Source organism: Gymnogyps californianus, chromosome 4 (assembly GCF_018139145.2).
Source record: "Gymnogyps californianus isolate 813 chromosome 4, ASM1813914v2, whole genome shotgun sequence".
NCBI lineage: Eukaryota > Metazoa > Chordata > Aves > Accipitriformes > Cathartidae > Gymnogyps > Gymnogyps californianus.
Window position 1 is genome coordinate 30428520 of NC_059474.1, and position 15246 is coordinate 30443765.

The following is a 15246-nucleotide window of genomic DNA, read 5'->3' on the forward strand; positions in this document are numbered from 1 at the left end:
GAACCATTCAAATCAAAAGACAAATTTTCAGCTCAGTGTTAAGGATCCTACGAACAGCTGCCATTGATAACTATACTGACTCTTCAATGAACTTGTAATTTGCATGACCTGCATACTTAGATACTTGACTGCATGACTTGCATGCAAACCAATGGGAAATCAGATTTGCTGTAGATTTAAACAGCAACAAGAGCTTGCACAATTCTGCTTAATTGCTTACAAACTGCTCTTTTGGCAGCGGTGTGCCTTGAAAAGAATGAATAAAGGCCATCTAATCTCTTTATATTGGAAAGTTGTTGCACACAAGAAAAAAAAAGTAATTAAAATTAAATTCTACTAAAATTAAGAGGAACATAGAGTTCATTAATCTGTGATAAATTAAAAGGAGATAGAAAATCTTTTTAAAGGATATTTTTGGAAAGCTCCAGTCTTAAAAAAAATCCCAGAACTTTTTCACATTTGCTTTCCACTTATTTAAATGCTTTTCTACATACAGAAAGAACTCATCTGTCACGCCAGGGATGTCTGCATCTTATGTGAAACAAAAGTATAAATTCCCCACTCCCCTAACTCTTTTAACATGAAATCTTTGCAAATTAAAGAAAAATCTATCAAAAAATCAAGAGGAAACTCACACAAGTTTTCTGGTGAATCAAATATAGAAATAGATCCACACATGTATCCCCAACAATAGTAATTTATTTATTAGTACTATATGCCAAATTAAAATAAATATTGTTAGTTAATTTACATTTTATATTTGTTATTATTAGTTCATATTAGTTACTCAAACTTTATGCCTAAATCCTCTTTCAAACGGAAAGGCAAATTTTTAACATTAGGGAGATATGATAAAAATATTTGATGAAATAATATTTTAGGAAAATTAAATAGATACTCTGCTAGAGCTGAGAATATTCTGCAGGTGTTTTCACTTTGGCTACATCCTTACCTAGTGGGTCTGCGAAAGAGATTCACGCCGTGCCTCTGAATGTAGCAGCTCCCAAAGCAGGGTTTGCCCGTCTACAGGTGAGCCCGACTGCAGAAGCTGGTACCGAAATAGGACCCACCAGGGCATAAGCCTAGAATTGGGCCGCCCAAATAAAAGCTGTGAGTTGGTAGTCTGGCAGACAGGTTTTCCTCAGAACAAGTTAAATGCAGCATATATCTTTTAAACCTAACAAAGTAGTAGGAATAGCATGAAAATCTAGATTAAGTATGCACATGGCAAATTCTTGGTCCAGTTTTGCATTGCTGTTTTTTCTAGCATCTTCTTGTAACAGCTCTGAAGCCATTTTATATAGCAGATATTGGGATGAAATTCACCCTAGTGCAACAAGTTGTGTTTCAATTCAACCCTTATGAAGCCTTTACAACATAAATAGTGCTTAGGTGATGGGGTGGTATGGTCTGTGATATCAATTTGTTGTTATAATTCAATATGGGACAAGGTAGCTTAGCAGGTGCAGGTGACTTTCTCCCCAGAGGTCTGCCCCTGAAAAAAAGGCAAGCTAATAACAGAGAGACTTGCAAGTTTCAAACAAGATCAGGCTTACCACTAAAGAAACAATTATTAATTTGAAATGACCATTGCCAAAACATTCAAAGACCACGCAGAAACCAAAATCACCACCCCAGAATAAATCCTGCAGTAGCTGGGAAAAAACCAAAGAAATGTATTTTATGTCAGTAATTACCAGCCGTAAAGAAAACCCTACATTAAGAAAGAAAAAAAAAAGGCAAAAAACCCCAGCATGGAAATAATTGTTTAGTTACTATGAATAGAAGAAAATACATTTCTCTGAGATTAACTCTGTGTCAAGTTTGGAGCCTTGAAAGACTGCCAGCTGTCCGGGCATACATATTTTACCACTGAAGTATGCTTTTGTTTCAGAATGGTTGAGACCCCCAAAATGATGTAATCCTCAGTGGAAGACTGACAAGCTTTGAGATATTCCAAAACACAGATGACACACGAAACAGCAAGTAATCAGTGTAACTATATTGTATATTATCCTGCGAGAATCCAACAACACAAACCTAATGCACCAGATAACAGCATTGCTTTGAGCAAACCAGGAGTAGAACGTCACAAAGATTTTTACAAAGAAGAAATCATTCAAGAAGGACAATTATCTACATGGGTGGAGGGAAGAAAGATGGAGGGGAACATATGCCTTTCATAATTAGGGGCCTGATTATACTGTAGCCGAAAGGGATTTTTTACATTTTAAATTTGATTACATTTCAGAATGAAGCACACTAATTGGTATTTCTGCAGTCTGTTTGAAGAGAACTTCATCTACTTAGGGAGGGGGAAAAAATAACAGAAACCAGTGACCTTCATACCATCTATGCCTAATATCTAGTACTTTTGCCTGAAGTATTCATGGTCCCTTTTCGATTGCTGAAGCTATCTCTGGGAATAAGTGCTCTATGACTCATCCCAGTTTATCTCCTCAAAACCAGGAAAGAGATAATAGCGAATATACTAGAATCAAATAGATATTAAATCCAACAATCACAGCTGCTACAAGGAAAAACAAACCAAACCGCTTCATCCACCACTACAAGTAAGAGACTGGAAGAACTTATTCGCACAGGCAACACACAAGACACCACCTCAAAGCCAGGACCATCGAGGGAGTTAGTTAAGGAAGGGACGTGCATTATAAAGTGCAGAAACCCCCACTGACTGCAAAATAAAGGGCACAATGCACTCCCAGTTCCTATCTACGTGCCAGAAACACTGCGTTGCTAGAGAAGCAGATGGTGAATGGGCATGGAAAATGGAAGCAAAAATAACAGATTGTCATTTCTTGTTTCATAAAACCATCTGTAAATGAGTATATATTATCACTTATACACGTTCTTGTTTCTCAAAATATATGCCAGATAAACGTGTATTTTCTGCACAGAGGAATGCTGTCTAAGACACAAGAACTGAGAAGGAACCACCACGAACGTAACTTAGGGGCCATGAACTCAAAGTAAAATGCCCAGACCTTTAAACAAGGATAGTGCCCGTGAAAGGAGATGAACTTACAATGTAAGACTATTCCTGAGGAAAAAAGGAGGTTGCAGAATGTGAAGCAAATAGAAAGGCACAAATGAATAATTCTGAACAAAAATAAAGCAATATCCAACCTTTGCAACCTGACCTTTACTGATGAAAGCCTCCAGGAGCAGCTTGGGCACTGACCGTCACCATCCCGCTGTGGCTCCTTGCAGACACGTCACAAGCCAGGCAGGTATGCCTGCTCCGTAGGTACATAACCAAGTTGGTGAAGGATGGTTCCCACACCTCACCCTTGGGAATGGAGGGACAGGTACTTCATAAGGCTGGTTCAAGGCACCCAACTAAATAAGATGAATCACGCCCTTGAAAAACCTCTTTCTGTTGGCCATAAAAAGACAGACAGACAGACAAGGTTCCTATTTTAAACCTGGGTTAAAGAAGGGTGGTGGGAACAAACCCAGCGTACTCCACTTCCATCCCTGATCGGTACAAGTAAGTCTTTTGGGGGAGTAATGTAGGAACAGAGGGGTTTTAGGGAGCCATACAAAAATAAGCGTAACATCTTTGTTTAATTTTATTTTTATTTTTTCCTTTTTAAAAATGAATTTGATAACCAGTTGTGGCTGGAACTGTCCTACAGTAGCTTGTTCTGGGGAACAGAGGAGATCTACGAGTGGGAGAGTAAGAACACGGCATTTTCACCTGGGGATAAAACAGCTGGTCACTGAAGTCTCCCCATCATAAATGCTTGCCCTGAAATTAGGAATAACGAAGGGTAGGAAGATACTTCACATACACGAATGCAGCAGAGGTGCGACACAGCCTACAGGTAGGAGCCTGGGGAGACCAAAGGCAGACTTTAGGAGGAGGTGGACAAAAAAAGGAAGCGTAGCAAGGAGCTAAGGGCAGACTGGATCCACGTGGGTGATGGAGAGGCAGAGGGAAGAACTGGGGCAGTGGGCTGGAAATGGGGGCAGATGTAAAAACAGATGGACAGGGAGGAATACAAGATGGATGGCGGGGGAAAAGAGCTGTGGCATGAAGAGACAAAAGAAGCCAAAGGAATATAGGCAGAAAATCTCAAATTGAATCAATTATTCATAAGCCTCAGTACTCTGTTGCTGCCAAATACCTGCAAAGCCTAGGTGGTACGTTTACCCGCTGGTAAACATTTGGTCCATTTGGAAGACAACCTGCTATTGCACTGATCACTTCACCAGTGCAAGCAGCAGACAGCTACGATGTGCAGCCAACTTATTTGAACTTGCCAGTAAAATAATTCTCTACAGTCAAAATGTCGTTTCAGCTTCTAAGTATGTTGTTTGCTTACTTCAGAAATTACGTTGAAAGCATCAAAGGAACACCAGTGAGTTTGTGAAGGCAAGCACTCAAAAGTTAACAAATGCCAGAATTACAGTTCCTCAGCATGAACAACATTAAGATACGGATGTAATGAATTAGCCCCTACTATTTCTTCTGCCATTTCTTCCTCACTTAGCGCACAGGATTTGCAGGAATGTGAGCAGAATATGGAGAAGATGGAAGAAAGGGGCAGAAGAGGAAAAGATGATGAAGAAACTGAAGAACCAGATTCTCTTTCTCTGACTCCCAATTCTCATCTGCTGTTAGGCAAGGCTACTGGAGGCACGGCTCCTTCCAAATTTTTACTTTATTAGGTTTTTCTCTTTTGTAGCCTCCATTCTAATAAACCTCCTTTAAGCTAACACAAGGGTGCCTCTGCCATGTCTATATATTCTCCAATTGCTCAACATTTTAAGAGAAGAAAGGCAGAATTCCCACTGGGATAGTGGCATACCTCTGGGGAGCCTCCTGCGTACAGACACGCTGATATTCGGTAACAGCCTGGGAAAGAAGTTGTCATCTAGGTAGCTCTGCTTGGTGAACAGGCAGCAGCACTTCTCTGTGGCTACAAGCATTGCCCAAAGACTGTTTTATAACTCTAATTCTACCTATCTCTCCCTCTATTATTTTTTTTTAAAGTCTTGGGGGCTACATCAACACACATGGTGTACACAGATCTGTAAAACAAATATGCACAGACAGCACCAGAAACAAAAGCCTGAAGAAGGAGATTTGAATAAACCAGGAACATTCACACATTATATCCACACATTCCCCACATTAACACAAATCCATGCAAGTCAAATACATATTTGTATTGTTTTTCATCAAATAAATGTGTCTAATCGGCTATGACTGGCTGTTGCCACCTCTCATCAGGCAACTATTTCCACAATAATGTTTATTTTAATGAATAAAGTGGGAAATTAAAAGAGAATCAGACATCTGGTTCTAAACTAGCCTCAGCGATGCATAATGCTTTCTAAAATTGTGTAGGGCACAAACACCACTGTTATTTACACAAAACTCTCAATTAACAGAGCTCCCTCAATCCAATTTTACAAACATTACTCTCCTCGCCTGACGAACGGATATCCAAGAAGGAAAAGGGGGGGGGGGGGGGGAATCCTTAGGCTATGATCTGTGAACTTTCCTGTCTTGACAGACCACAGTCCCAGTGTCTGCAAAAGAGAGCAGGAGGGTCACAGCAAAATGTAACTTGACCTGAACTTTAACCACCAGAGGTGACATTTACTCAACTATAAAATTTAAAACTAAACAAGAACAAATAGGGAGAAAGGGACTATGAGAACACCTTCTCCATGTTGATTTAAAATTCAAGACCATGAGAGATCTGTCTCTTAGGTTTATAGTAAGGGCTTGAGTACACATGAAGAGATTTGTGAGAAAGTACTCATTTAAATAAGGTAGCGCTTTTGAATTTCTGTAGTACATGACAATATTTAGATGTTATTGAAAACAAAATGGTAGTAGCACTAACAACAGTTCTAAGGAAGGTATTTAAATTGTTATATTAAAAAAAAGTTGTATTAGGAAGGCTGACAGATCAATGAAAATATTTAATCCTGCTTATCCCCTTACGTCAGAATTGATCCATAGACAACATTACAATAGTTTGATCCATCCCTTAAACTTGATCTCAGGACTGTTGCAAGCAGGAGGAGCACTGTATGTTTTCACACTGAGTTATACAGAAGTGGAACCTGACCCTTAAAATATAATATATGTGAAAGCAAATTATCTTGACTATAATGCACGATCGAACAGAAGACCTCCAGAGCCAAAATCCATGAGTCTCCAAGCTTGAGATGAAGAGGGGAAAATTAGGGCATGCTGACTAGTGAACTGCATGGGCAAGTGATGTATGTTTAAGCCATAAATCCCCGAGCTATTTATTAAATTCTAGAAATTCTTTTCAATATGATTTTTATATTCCTGGTTCTGCTGTTGAGATGTTAAAATGACCAACGCAACAAAGGTTTTGCAAGATAAAAGATGGGTTATGATCAATTACTCAAGAAATTTCTTTGGTTTAACACTGCGATAATGCAGAGCCGTATGACTCCATTTTACATCTGGGCTTGACCGCTTCTTGAAATACAGGATTTCAACATATTGCATCATCATTAAAACACACAGAGATTGCTGGCCTGACATAGGTTGACTGCCCAAAATTCAAAGGACAGAATTCACCCCTGATAAAACCTCATGGTAAGCACAAGAGAATTACCACCACCACTGAGCTGAAGAAAACAACTAGAAATATCTAAAGCTGATAGTTATTCCTCCTTGCCTCAGCGGAGGCAATGCTGTCTGTGCCATTAGATCCAGCACACAGTGTGGTATTTAACACAGATACCAAATTGACAAGAATTATAATAGAATACTTAGAAACTCTTACAAGAAGGCATTCAAATATAACAAAGCAAAATTTTGCAAGCTACAGCAAACACCTTAACATTTGTGTCTGTGTGCAAAAGAAAAACAAAACCCAAAAAATCTCATTAGTTTTCTGTTGTATGGGTGGTGACTACTACAAGTCTTTTTTTTTTTCTTTCTTTTTTTTTTTTTATTTTTTTCTTTAATTTGACAGTTATTTAATACTTCACCATTTTTGGTTTGCCAGGCTGGGTGCGCTCTGCAAAACAGCAAGAATTTACTCATAATTTTACAGTATGCCAAAACTTGAAGGTTTTGCAAGGAAGTGACTCATATGGAAAGAAGAAAAAAAGGATTTAACCATGCCACATACATATAAAAGTACCTTTTAAAAAGTTGCCTAATTCTAAAGCAGCTTCTGTTTTCATTTTATGCCTAAAGCAAAGAGATACTTCATGTTAGAAGCATCATCTAAATGCTATTGAATTTGCATGCTGAAAAAGAATACAAATCATTACTGAAAACTGCACCATATCAGTTTCCTGTTGCAGTTGGCTGTCCTGCTAAGTTGGCAGCGAGACAGCGGCCTGCAGAGCTGCAGGCATATGTCTCATGTTAAAAAAGAAAAAAAAGACTTCATGTTATAAACACTTCAATGAAAATTACTATCCAGTTTGGAGCCAACTGAGACCAGGTGCTGAAGACAAAATAAACAGCCAACATATGAAAGTTTAAAAAAAAAAAATCCCCAACGCCACTGGGCTTCCATTGGGATTGTCTTCTACCATGCATTTTAACGTACATCATGAAATCCAAACAAAATATCCCTGCATGTGCACAAAGCAGCCTGATTTTCTCACCTTTAGGACCACAGCTTTTTACCGCTGATTTTTAAGATATGCCCCATATTTTTAAGACCTACAAAAAATATGCATATGCAAATTTAGACATAAATTAATCCAGAACACTAATGCAATTTGTCTCCCAAACTATTCACTAGAAAACCCTCTGTGTTTCCCAGCTGAGAAATAGCCCAGGAATACACCCAGGCAGCAACACAAAGCCTGAAGTCAGCAACTGCTGATTTGGCTCGCTCTTCTCCTACTTGCCGTCCACAGATTTTGAACAGAAATGGGAAAAAGCCTTTAGAAAGGTCGCAGCAGCAAGGCACTGAGGTCTTGGAGGGCTCAAGGGTCCTAGGGAGAGCTGACAAAAATTAGGACATGTACTCTGCGCCTGCAGAGTCAGTGGCTAAAGCAGAGCAGGTCATTGCTTTGGTGCATACCCAATCTCTCCCCATTTTTGCAGAGAGGTCACAACAATCCCCATGAATCCTTCTGACTGTTGTGTAAATCAGATGATTATCTTGGGACATGTGAATTCATCTTTTTTCCCCAATAGCTCTGTTACAACGAAGCAAAGGACTGAAGTGTTGCAGCAGTGGCAGCATCTCAGGGTTAATTAAACTGCAGGAGCTCCCTATGCAGCCCCTCTCGCATGGCCAGGCAGCAGCTTTGCTCATGTCTTCCTGGTGCTCCTGGCAGGGCGAAAGTCAGATCCACCATCCTCTGGGACTGCTGGACCACAAATACTTTCCACTGGATCATGTCCAAAACACATCGAGAAAATAATACAGATACCAGGAGGTCATCTTACACACACCCTCTGCCAGTCAGGGAGAGGGGTATTTTAGGTGTCTATAAAATCAGCTGGGGCAACAGGAAAAAAAGCCTCCTGAACATCCAACTCCCATTTCAGAATTGGGGAGAAAATCGTCTGGGTTTCCTCTGGCTGCAGTAATAATGTCTGCACTGTGGCAGGATGAAGCTATTTAATTCTATCAACAGAGACTACATTTTGTCGTCCAACGCAAAAGGGAAAACTCATTTTAACTGCGCCTTATCTGCACGCCAGCCCGGGAGGGCTCTGCCGGGCAAGGACCATCTCCTCGTTACTGAAGGAGACACAGGGAGCATGGGAGAAAGAGAAAGAAACATTGCCATAATCTGAGATGACTTTCTTTTTTATCATTTGATTGGAGCCATCCTATGAGAAAGTTTTTCTTCCTTGTAATGCATCCATGATGATGGCAGCAGCCCTGAAGTTTGCACAGCCACGCCACACCAGCATTTACAGCTCCTCTCTATATCACAGCAGATTTAGCTCTACACAGACCATACTCAGTGCCATTTCTGGCGTTTGCCTTCATTACAGAGCAGCAGTTATGACTTGCAGGCTACAGGACAGAGCAGATTCCCCAAACAACACAGCCTATAATCATGCACATACAACAGCCTAACCTGGTGGGAAGAGGTCTTCTTCCCAATTCAAACTGGAGTGCAAAGCTGTCCTGCTAACATTAGGCATGAAAATGACCCTTAAGCGTCAGGGACTAGAAGCAGCTAATCAGTATTTCAGAGAGAAGCCTGTCTGGACATTCAAAATGTTTAGCTATTTGATGTGTTGAGGTATTCCCCCACCCTCTGTAACCCACTCTATGAACTTTTAATGTAAACAGTTTAGTTTATAAACCTTCGCTCTGGTGGGGAGCTGATCCCTATCTACTTGCCGCCAGACTCCCATGCATGCCTGGAATCAAGCAGCAATCCTTAAACCCAAGTCCTGTACCCCAGACCTGCAGGACTACCCCAGCAGGACCCAGCATTGCTAACACATTGCTCTTGGTTTTTGGCAGACAATGCAAATGCAGAGCTCCTGAAGCGTGAATGGGCAAAATGGAAGCTCTTGAGAAGGCCTGGGAGACAGCACAGCTTGTTAAGACTTCTCTAAATGTTCAAAAAAAAGAACAGAATTTTGAATTTCTTGAATTACATTTCTTTGAAAACTCAGAAGGGACAATATTTAATTTTCATTTTTCTATTTTTTCCCCTAAATGATAGCAAGAAACAATTTGGTTACAGCTTTATTTTATTTTGGATAAATACAGCCAGTTATAGTTCTCAGCATAAATATCTACACTACACAGAAATACCAGATTAATCCTTCTCTGATTTGTCTACATGTTGCCATTAATAAAGCATTTAGCTTTTAAGAACATGTGAAAAAAGTCTCTTTGTAGTAAGGATTAAACTCTCGATAAACAGCAAAATAAAAAAAAAGACTGCAAATGTTTTCTTCAAGTCATGACTTTTGTTTGATCAGTTCTGTTGTGAAACTCACGGGTTACTTGGAAGCAAGCTATTATACAAGCAAGGGATAGGGCTAGCCTTTCACTGAACTAGTGGAAACTTTATAGAAAATATTATTGATAAAAGCACACAAAATTTAAAATCACTCAGCATTTACTCTTGGATTTTATGATTTTAAACAATGGTTGTTTCACAGTATTTTCCTGAACTCCATGAATTGGGGGTGGAGGGGGTGGGGAGGGGGTAGAAATCACTAGCAGATACCTGAGCTACACCTCCACCGTGAAGCAGGGGAAGCCCTCCTGTGTCCCTGCACAAGGGGGGTAAGCACATTCAATCAGTCTAAAGGGCCTACATTATAACCACAGCCCAGGACCTAATTTCATACCTATCTACCCTTAACTGGGGAAATCGTTGCTCCAAACCAGCAATGAAGCCAAGACCACAGCCAAATAAAAGTAAGCGTGTCTGTCCTCTGAGGCAACTGGCCATCCCTTTCTAGAAATGTAAATGCTTATTGTAAAACCAGCATTCATTTTAGGTCTCATGATACTTAGGCCACGCCAGCAGTAAGGTAATGATACCTTCAGGTAGCCTGCATAACATTTCCCCCAACAATCGTGTGCTGAGGACAATCAGAAGCAGAAGCAGCCAAGACACCGTGTGTCTAACCCAATACGGCAATGCCTACACTTCAACACATAGAATTTAGAAAAAGCAATGGAAAAGTCCAGAAATTCATTTTATGATTAAAAATTTCAGTTTTTAAAGGCTGATAAACAGCAGTTCTCGGCACAAGAGGGTTCCTGCTACACCTATGCTCGAGAAGGTGATACCTACAGCCGCTGTTGCACACCCCACCAGCTGAGCGCTCCCACACGCGGGCAGCGTAGCTGGCTGCCCCGCAGCCCGGCAGTGCCCGGGGCTGGCCTGCTGGCCTCCAGAGCACAACACGAAAGGCAGATCGGCTCTACAAAGCTCCCACAGAGATTTGCAGATGAAAAAGAGAGAACAGCGCAGCTGAAAAAATAAGTTTTTAATTGCTTTGTGGCTCTATTAGCATTACTTTTGCATACGTTTGTAGTTGTACACAGCTCTACGTGGACATTTACAAAACTAGATGAACAGATAAGATGATAAAATAAATACAATATTTTACAGCTTTTTTTTTTAACAGCTGCCAGAAAGGCCCCCCCTTCACAAATGCCCCCAAACCCAGCATTCTGTTGAAAAGCATCATTTTCCATTATGTTTTGGTCGATTCTGTTTCCTCTCCAATTTGTAACATTCTGCTGGAAACAGTGATGAAGAACATATGTCTGTGGTAAATTACACCCAGAAGAAATCTTGGAACTGTTACATTCAGTTTTATTACTCAAGGCATTAAGATAGTCTACCACAACACGTATTATTTAACAGTTCCATCAAGCACAACACCACTAACATACTTTTATATTATGCATGCAAAAAAATTGTATCATATTTCTTAAATCTCATCGGGTGATTAATGTGTTGCATTTTCATTTTAATTAACAGTTCCAGGATATTTTTAGTGCTTCAATGAAACAAGGTGTTACATAAATGCAGAATGTTATTGTACAAATATTTTGGAAAACATATGTTCAGGCAACAATAAGGTTGAGAAGCCTAACACTCAACAGCCAGGAAATTGTGAGTGCTTACACTTCTTTCACAATATAAGCTTACACAAGTGCTGCATCTTAACGTATTCTGCAGAGGGCTGTAATCATCTAGGCTACATCAGGGAAACCTAGTGTGGCCAACTGGACGGATAGACTAACATCTCTGAGAATCGCTTTCTTTTCCACTACTGCAAATACTAATCCAGTTTCACTAGGTAACACCAAAACCCAAACATAGCATAAATATCCCCTGTGCACTGATGAGCTACATCTTTTGGGGAAGGTTTGCACTAGTTCTGTGAGGCAGTCACATCACTGGAGATTTCCTATAGGCATAGACTCAGGCAAGCATAAGTAAGTTTACATTTAATAAGCATAACAGGAATAAAAGATACCTCGTATAAACCCGGCTATTACTTTGACTGATGACTTGACCTCAAAAGTAAAGTTTTCTAAAGTTTTACAAGGGTTTTGCTTTTTATTTCTCAAGTGACTGCATGGGAACAACAAATAAAACCAACAAAAATGTGTATCTGTCAAGATTGCACACCTTCCATGCTTTGCAGAGAAGAGGAAAGCAAAAGGCTTAGGCAGCAGTTCAGAGCCACAGCTGAGATACTGCTTTTAATTTCAACTTAAATCAACCAAACAGCCTTAGCACAGTGTTGGGTCCAAACTAAAACCAAAACATCAGGCACCAGGTGTATCAGGAAGCAGAGCACAAAGTCCTCTCTGTTCAAAGAATAATACCTGAAAATGTAATTTAATGCTTTTCTTCTTCAAGTTCCAAAATGAGTCACACAAAGCTGAGAGCACCAGTCCACTTCATGAACTGCAGACTGAGACCCAGAGAAAGTTACTTGCTGAATATCATATAGAGAGTGTCACTTAGTTTATTAGTACTTATTCATCATGTGTAAGAATAACTGAAGCTATATTGTTCTGGTTCTCTGTGGTGTTCAGTCCCTACACTGAATGCAGCCATGGCTCACAGAAAATACACTACATAATCATGAAATTGAAGACTGTGCTACAACGCACACAGGAGTCAAATGATGGTTGCATGGGAAACTGAGTTACTGGCATTTCTGAGCTCTGAAGTGCTTGGCTTTGCAGCCTACGTATTATTACTTCTGTATGCCTTTTTAAAGGCAACAGTGAACTTTGCTATCTGTTGCTGTAACCAAAGCTGTCCAATCGTGCATCTCCAGCAGGGTTTGAAACTTCAACCTGCAGCTCTGCAGGTTAAGCTGCTTAGTAAGAGCAGATTTACTGCAGAATGGATATTGAATATTCAGGAACTCAGGTCCCACATGGGAACCTGGAGGTGAGGAGTGAGCCAGCAGGCAGTGTCTTGAACCCACCTGGTAACTGGCTTAGTTTTCTCTCCTGACGCATCCAATTTAACATTCTTCCTATCACTTACCTTGATGGAAAGCTGAAAATAAAAGATCGTGAACATTTCGCTTTGTTCTGATCATGAATGAGAGATTCCAAGAATTACTGAAGTTTATTTTAGTCTAATTAACTTTTGTGGCCATTTAAGAGCAAAAAAAGGTTTTCTCTTGTTTCTTCCTTAAAGTAAAATGAGGGCAGAACGCTGTAGGTCTGGACCACGATCTGTCCAGACCCATGGCTGTTGCTAACTTGCAGAGCTGGGCTGACCTTGTGAAAATAGGCCAACCTGTATCTGCTAAAAGGAACAGCCGGTCAGTAGTTCATAGCATGTTCTGCTGGAAGCAGAAGATGTCTCAGCATTATATCTGCTATTGTACCAAAAGGGGAAACCGGCGCTGCCATCTATTCCCCGACTTTCACCCCTGCTACAAAGAAACTCCTCCTGCTGTGCCTTTGAAAGAAAGCTCGTGGGTGCTCCTACGGTTCTGATTTGCTTTGCCTGTCAAGCAGCGAGCAAGGTACCCAAGGTTCAGAGGGAAGCAGGATGTAGAACACAGGCCTGGCAAAATACAGGTCAAAGAAAAGTAGGTCTAAGGCTGCTCATGTTTTCTCAGTCTTCCCAATTCAACTGTACTGCAAATATAGCAAATTACAAATTCAGCAAATTCCACTAATGCTGAGAAAGCAATCTGTTGGATGAATAAAGGCTTGTAAACTACCTAAGGGGCATTCCTAGAAATTCCATTTTATACTTTCCTCCCAAGACAATCCTTATTTTTCGTCATGACAATAAGTTTTAATATTTTTTTTCCTCTTTCATTAATAAGTCAAAAGAACTGTCGTTCTAAATAAGATGTAAAACCAAAGAATGCTGATAAACCAAAAAGTATGCAAGCAAGGGGAAATACTATCAGACACCTGTGCAGAAAGCACAAACATGGTTGTGCTAAACACACAGGTACAGAAATAGAAGGATGCAAGGACTCTGGCTTTGTGTTATGCAGTAACTTCATCACGTAATAATGATGTCCTTGGTCTAAAACTACCCATACTGGGTCTGGCTGGGATGGAGTTAACTTTCTTCACAGCAGCTTGTATGGTGTTGTGTTTTGGATTTGTGGCTAAACCCGCGTTGATAACACACGAATGCTTTGACTGTTGCTGAACAGTGCTTACACTGTGTCAAGGCTTTCTCTTTTTCATGGTCAGATGCCCCACATAACAGAGTGAATACTTAGGCCTAAGGACATGAATGCTGTACTTCAGACACCCACCATGTGTCTAATAGTCCGCCCACTATGTAAAAAGACAGAAGTAATTTTATTTCATAAACTAAAGAATCTTTGTACTGAAACATTCGTTCACCTGTTTATCCACTCAGAAGTTGAGAGCAAACACCCAGATACTCACTTTTACTCAGGAAACACGCACACCGGAAATCAAGCATACAAGTATTTCGTAAAAACTATGGAATTATTGACAGGTTAGGGAACGTAAGACAAGCACAATGTCTATTTTGACTTCCATCTGTGCTTGCAACTACATAACCTGAGAGCACAGAGAGCAACAAGGGAAGCATCTATGTACACAGGAATGCAGCTTCTCTTTGGTACTCAACTGAAGTTTTAGAGACTTCAAATCTTCCCATACTTACATCAGGCACAACGAAGAGACACTGACAAAACTGTGATTCAAAACACTGTTGATCACAGGACAAAAGGCAAAATATGAAAATGGAGGTTTAGAAATGACTGCACTGCAACCAGTAGAAGACACCACTGAAGTTGTGAGGGAAGCACCATATAGCGGACAAGATGTGCAGTACGTATTGAAAAACAGGAGAGTAAAAGTCTACAAGAAGCCTGGAACACTGCGGGCACCATGGCCAGGAGTATTAAAGTAACAGCACAGTGCAAATATGACTGAACATGCCCATTCCTACAGTAAGAGTCTTTTAACTATTACAGTATTTTACACTCAAAGCAACAGCACACCGGTCAGACCACACCTGTATTTTGAAGTAGAAGCGTCCACAGTGAATAGTACCAGAATAACCAACACCAGTATTATTATTCCTCTTCCCTTGAGACTCCCCACTTAGACCCATTCTTGGCAAAGGCTTTCAATTCTAAGCTCCTCACAACATCTTGATTTATGTTCATATCCTCCCTACCTCAAAGATGACCTGGTCAATGACCTGCTCACTATTTGTAAATATTGAGAAAACTGACAGCAGGAAGTGAGATCCCTTCTGCCATTCAGATATGCCACCCTC

General features: G+C 40.3%; 1 protein-coding gene across 2 annotated transcripts in view; it reads right to left on the reverse strand.

Annotated features, from left to right (window-relative positions):
• SCFD2 (sec1 family domain containing 2) overlaps window positions 1–15246 on the reverse strand; it is a 212965-nt gene that overhangs the window by 103427 nt on the left and 94292 nt on the right. The window lies entirely within an intron of this gene.